The sequence below is a fragment of the Formica exsecta genome, unplaced genomic scaffold (genome assembly GCF_003651465.1).
Source record: "Formica exsecta isolate Colony F162 unplaced genomic scaffold, ASM365146v1 scaffold794, whole genome shotgun sequence".
In the NCBI taxonomy this organism is placed as follows: Eukaryota; Metazoa; Arthropoda; class Insecta; order Hymenoptera; family Formicidae; genus Formica; species Formica exsecta.
The window spans coordinates 1-6770 of NW_021853563.1; positions in this window are offsets into that span (position 1 = coordinate 1).

Below are 6770 nucleotides of genomic sequence, written 5' to 3' on the forward strand. Positions count from 1 at the left end.
AAATGTTATTAATAATATTTATGTAATTTCATTTTAAGAGAGAAGGACCGATAGAAAGAGAGAGAGAAAGAAAGAAAGAAGGAGAAAAGAAAGAAGCACTATTTAAAATTACAGAAGAACAAGAATAAGCAAAAGAGAGGGAGAAATAGAGAGAATGAGAGAGAGACAGAAAAAATGAAACGGAGAAGGAATATAATATTAGGTAATATAATATTTGTTCAAAATTGAATCATAAAAATTCCGTTTCTAAATTTCGCTGTTATATTAAAACGAGTGCCTCAGAAAATAAAACACGAGCGAGAACAAACAGCGTTGCGGTCACCCGCTCGGTGCGTGATCGCATTCTTAGAGTGAAAAACCGTGACAAACACCTGGTGCGAGAACGTTTGATACCGAAAAACTTGTTATTCACATCTGCAGAATGCGAGTTTCCGCGTTCGGTCGATTTAGTCTGCCTACGACAACGATTCGAGCTGGTCGATAGCAATCGATCATAGTTTCGAATATCATCATTTCTCGTATGATATTCTTTCGTGTCTTATTCTCGCTCGTGTCGCATACGCAGTAGGCTTACTCGTCTCATATTCAGGTCCGAATTGTCTCGCATAATATCGCATTCATATTCTCGCGGCGAGCAATTTGGTCACATCTCAATTCGTGTTCTTTCATTATTTAGTGCTCAGATATTGTGATATTCTTCAATTCAGTTAGTGCTAAGACATTGTGAATGTTAATTCTGTGGAGTCCGAGAGTCGACGCTTGTTAATCGCATCGCGAATGTCCTCTGCCTCGCGCCAATTTCCATCCGGTGTTCGCGTGCAAGATTTCCGCTCTCGCGAGAGTTTCTAGCAAGAAGCTCTTCATCAAGATTTCCGAATCGCGAAAAGGGGCAATCATTAACAGGACATTTGAAGATTTCCGTCGGAATCGCGGAATACGTGCCGTCGCTCGCTCCTATTATTCTGAATAAAACAAATAGTTAAAACATCTGCATTCAAATCTTGTCTATCCATCTTCTTATCCTCCAGCGGATCTACGGATTCGCGTTACACACCGCTTCTCGTTAAATGTCATAGTATATTGATATTTATTTGTGAATGTATTAAATTAATATATTTAAAATATATTTAAAAATGCGTGTTTGATTGATGGTCGATGATGTAAATCGAATGTGGTCAAACGAATGTTATCGAGTTAGTTCGACAGTTTGGTGACAGTTCGGTGACATTTCGTGAGTGATTATTAGTATTAAATGTCATAGTATTGTTGCGTCCCTGCGGGTCGTCTAAGGCGGTTATTCATGAATCTGCTGTATTCGTCTCCGGGAGAACGTTGCTGAGAGTTGTTGTTAAACAACGGCGGACATCTTTGGAGAGATCAGCCATTTTGAGTCGCGCGACGAGGGACTCTGGTGGCTCAGGGAGTAGCGCGCCTGACTCACATCCCAGAGATCTCGGGTTCGATTCCCGACTCAACCCTGGCCTGCGCTTTCCTATTTTTCCTTTCCTACCACCTCCCAACAAAAATTCCTTCCTTCCTTCTCTTCTCTTCTTCCAGTATATACACATAAAAACTGAATTTATACTCTAATATAACCTGTTGTTGGCCCGAATACATGATCCACCCCAGATCATTACGGCCATTTAAATATTAAGAAATACAGAAGAAATCCAGAAAGTCGCGCGACGGATGCGATTCCGGGCGGACGTATCGGAGTTTACGATTATTGTTATTGTTCTGTGTTCTTTGTGTAATAGTGTTCTGTGTTGCTATATTAAAGTTCCTCTTATTCTTTCTAAAGAGTGTCAATCATTTACTCGCGGTACGCGGGTGCCGGTTGTGTCACGCGCGTTCGAGATATATTTCGATTCCGATCCGCGGACGCAACATTTAGGGGGCTTGTCCGGTATACGACAGAGTGGACGATTTTCTGGAGACGATTTTCTGGAGAATTGTGTGTTTCTTTTGTCTATAAAAAATGTAACAGGAAAATTCGCCGACGGCAGGAGTTTCGACGAGAAAAAGGAGTCGATTGACTTCAACGGCGGCTACGACATCGGGACCATCATTGGAAGCGATTACACTTCAATTGTCGAGCTGTTTGGGGCAGGTTCGACGCGAGAACGTGAATCCCCAATAGAATTACAGAGTTATTGTTGTAATTGTAAAAATGTTAGCAGAAAAAGTTATTACTTATTATAGTCGTGTCTTAGGTAAATCAGAAAGGAATTATTGTGTAACTCGGCGGGAGTTACTTGCTATTATAGATTCGTTAAAGTCATTTCATCACTATTTGTACGGACGTAAATTTGTGATTAGAACTGATCACATTTCTTTACGATGGTTGATGTCATTTAAGAATCTTGAAGGTCAAATGGCACGATGGTTGGAGCGAATCCAGCAATATGATTTTGAGATTTTTCATCGGAAAGGGAAACTTCATGGGAACGCTGATGGATTATCAAGACGCCCTTGTGCAGAAATCAATTGCAGCTATTGCAACAGAATTGATATGAAGAAGGAAGAATTTGTTGGAAGAATTGTCTTTGAGTCGGATAATTTAGAGAATTGGAGAAAGGATCAGTTAGAAGATCCGACGATAGCGAAGATCTTACTTGGTAAAGAAAAGGATCAGCGTCCTTCTTGGCAGGAAGTTGTTTCTGAAGGTTCGGTTTCCAAAATTTATTGGTCGCAGTGGGATTCTCTCATTTTTAAAAATGGTGTTTCATTTAGGAAGTGGGAATCACCTAATTTGCACACTTCTGTTCTTCAAATTGTAGTTCCTCGAAAGAGAATTCGACAGATTTTGGAAGAAGCTCATGATTCTTCTTCCGGTGGACATTTTGGAGTGAACAAGACCTTAGGAAGGATTCGGAAACGATTTTATTGGGGCACCTGTAAGCAGGATGTTGAAAATTGGTGCAGGTCTTGTCACGTTTGTGTTGCTAAGAAGGGACCTTTTGATAAAGGAAAATCTGAACTACGAATTTATAACGCTGGAGTTCCATTTGAGAGGGTGCAAATGGATATTTTGGGTCCATTTCCGACATCTTCTACAGGAAATAAATACTTATTGGTTGTCTCTGATTGTTTCACCAAATGGGTCGAAGCTTTTCCATTGAAGAATTTTAGGGCAAATACTATTGCGGAAGTCTTCGTAAATCAAGTAATTTCAAGATATGGTGTACCTTCAGAATTACACACCGATCAAGGAAGGAATTTTGATTCTCGTGTTTTCTATGAATTGTCAAGTTTGTTGGGAATTAAAAAGACCAGAACAACCCCATTTCATCCTCAGTCCAATGGTTTGGTCGAACGTCAACATCAAACAATTATAAATTATTTGGCTAAGTTTGTTTCGGAAAATCAACGAGATTGGGATCGTTGGATAGGAATGTGTTTATTAGCTTATAGGTCAGTTAGACACGAGACTACAGGGATTTTTCCAGCCGAATCATGTTTTGGTCGAGATTTGAAACTACCTTTAAATCTTCTTCGTGGTAGCTTTCCAGTAGTTGGAGTGGATGTTTCGGAGGAAAGTTATGTGACGGAATTAAAAGAAAAATTGAATGGAATTCATGATAGGGTTAGGCAACGCTTAAGTTTGAAGTCTTCGAGAGCAAAAGCTTACTATGATCGTAAGGCTCGTCAAATTCATTTTGAGTGTGGGCAGAAAGTCTGGTTGTTTAATCCTTGTAGGATAGGCAGGTTGGTAGGTCTCCCAAGTTACAAAGCAATTGGGAGGATCCTTATAAGATAGTTAAGAAGCTTAATGATGTTGTTTATTGTATCCGGAAGTCTAGTAGGCATAGAAATAAAATAGTTCATTTAGATCGATTGGCTTCGTACTATGAAAGGTGGATTTAAGTCACATCCGAAAACTGATTTATGATTTATGTTACTTGTTATTGGTTAATTTTCTTTCTGTTTTTTTAAGGGATTGAAGAAGATGGTTTATGGAATCTTCTTTCAAAATTTTGTTCTTCAAAGACCATCGTTGAAGACTCTGTCTCTCCCCGGTTTTTGACCGTGGTTTTCCCGTGGAACGAAGGGCGAGTGCCGAGACAGGGACTTGAGGTGTCCTCTTAGAAGGACGGTGGGTTACCCCCCTCTTGTCCGAAGATTCGCTCTCTTTTGAGATGCGGAGATGCAGCAGCTTTGAGTATTTCCGAGAATAAGGCGAACTACGGGGGACGGCTACTGTAGTTTCAAGATGTATCAAAGTCGATTGGGTTCTGGATTTTAACGGTGCTCGGTAACCTGCAGCAGCAGCTCAGGGTAGAGCAGGAAACCGTTTTTGTGCCCTGGAGTCGACGTTGGATGTTCTTGTCAAACGGGTTCGATGACAGTAAACTGTATATTCCTGGAGGGTGTGTGATTGGGGCCGATAAATGATGGCGCTCGGTAACCTGTAGCAGCAGCTCAGGATAGAGCAGGAAGTCATTAAGGCACCCTGAAGTCAACGCCTTGGAAGAAGAGGACAACGATCAACCCATTTAATTTGGAAGAGCCCTCATTGATTGTCGGGACGACAATTTTGAAGAGGGGGAGTAGTGTTGCTTCCCTGCGGGTCGGTCTAAGGCGGTTTCATGAATCTGCTGTATTTGTCTCCGGGAGAACGTTGCTAAGCGTTGTTGTTAAACAACGTCGGACATCTTGGGAGAGATCGGCCATCTTGAGTCTCGCGACGGATGTCATTCCGGGCGGACATATTTGAGATACGATTACCGTTATTACCCGTTCTGTGTTCCTTGTTCAATTGTGTGTTCTGTGTTATTATTAAAGTTCCTTTTGTTCTTTTAAAAGAGTGTTAATCATTTACGTCGCGGTACTATATATGTATATATAGATGTGTTTCACGTGTACATTACTGTAATATATCTTATTTTTGATAATTATTGCAACAGTATAAATGTTATTATATAAGCTATATAAATATATATATATATATATATATATATATATACATACATACATATCATATAAACCCATCTCTATACTTAATATTCATTCTGCAGATAAAATTTATTATTATTATATTTTACATGTAGTAAACTTTTATGTAAACTTTTAACCGATCCTTCATCTCGATTTTTTAAAGTACTTTACTCTTGTTATGGAAGAGCCCTCATTGATTGTCGGGACGACAATTTTGAAGAGGCGGAGTAGTGTTGCGTCCCTGCGGGTCGTCTAAGGCGGTTATTCATGAATCTGCTGTATCCGGGAGAACGTTGCTAAGCGTTGTTGTTAAACAACGGCGGAGATCTTGGGAGAGATCGGCCATCTTAAGTCTCGCGACGGATGTCATTCCGGGCGGACATATTTGAGATACGATTACCGTTATTACCCGTTCTGTGTTCCTTGTTCAATTGTGTGTTCTGTGTTATTATTAAAGTTCCTTTTGTTCTTTTAAAAGAGTGTTAATCATTTACGTCGCGGTACGCGAGTGCCGTTTGTGTCGCGCGTGTTTGAGTATTATCGAAGTCGACGCGCGGACGCAACAATATATAGAATTCTTTCAATAAAAATGTTTTGAACATGTTGATTTCATAATATAAATTATAATTGCTCTGTTCGGAAATCGATCTCGACGAGATCGCCCGAAACTTTAGAAACGCTCAGAGATGAGCGAGAAGCGGTGTGTAAGGCGAATCCGTAGATCCGCTGGAGGATAAGGAGATGTTTAGAAAAGACTCGAGTGCAGATGGGTGAAGTTGGCCCCCCAATATTAGAAAAAATTAAGTTTTTTTATACGGTTCGATTGCACATTGTTTGCACATGATTGCAAAAAACTTTTGAAGGAGCCAACCTTACGTTAGCCTACCAAATTTTATAAAAATGGTTTTCAATCAACTTAATTAATAGATTTTCGTTTGCATATTTCAAATTAATTTGAATTTTTATTTGCACATCTTTAGAAAAAAAGTTATTAAAAAAAATAACTTTGGGGGGCCATCTTCGCATTAAAAACAATTCAAATTTGGCGAAAATCCTTTCGTAATAAGCTTAATCATTTCGCGAATCATGTAATTAAAGGAATTCTCTAATTTTTTAATTTATTTTTTGGTTTAAATTATATACCTTTGCGCCCTAAAAACTGCGCGTGGCTCTTTTGCCATTTTACTCGGATTTTACTTGATTTTAATCTTGTAAGAGCCTTACTTTTATATCTTTCTAGAAAAAAAGTTATTTAAAAAAATAACTTTGGGAGGCTATCTTCACATTTAAAACAATTCAAATTTGGCGAAAATCCTTTCGTAATAAGCTTAATCCGTAGATTTTCGTTTGCACATTTCAAATCAATTTGAATTTTCATTTGCACATCTCTAGAAAAAAAGTTATTTAAAAAAATAACTTTGGGAGGCTATCTTCACATTTAAAACAATTCAAATTTGGCGAAAATCCTTTCGTAATAAGCTTAATCCGTAGATTTTCGTTTGCACATTTCAAATCAATTTGAATTTTCATTTGCACATCTCTAGAAAAAAAGTTATTTAAAAAAATAACTTTGGGGGGCTATCTTCACATTTAAAACAATTCAAATTTGGCGAAAATTCTTTCGTAATAAGCTTAATTCGTAGATTTTTGTTTGCACATTTTAAAATAATTTGAATTTTCGTTTGCACATCTCTAGAAAAAAAGTTATTTAAAAATATTACTTTGGGGGGCTATCTTCACATTCAAAACAATTCAAATTTGGCGAAAATCCTTTCGTAATAAGCTTAATTCGTAGATTTTCGTTTGCACATTTCAAATCAATTTGAATTTTC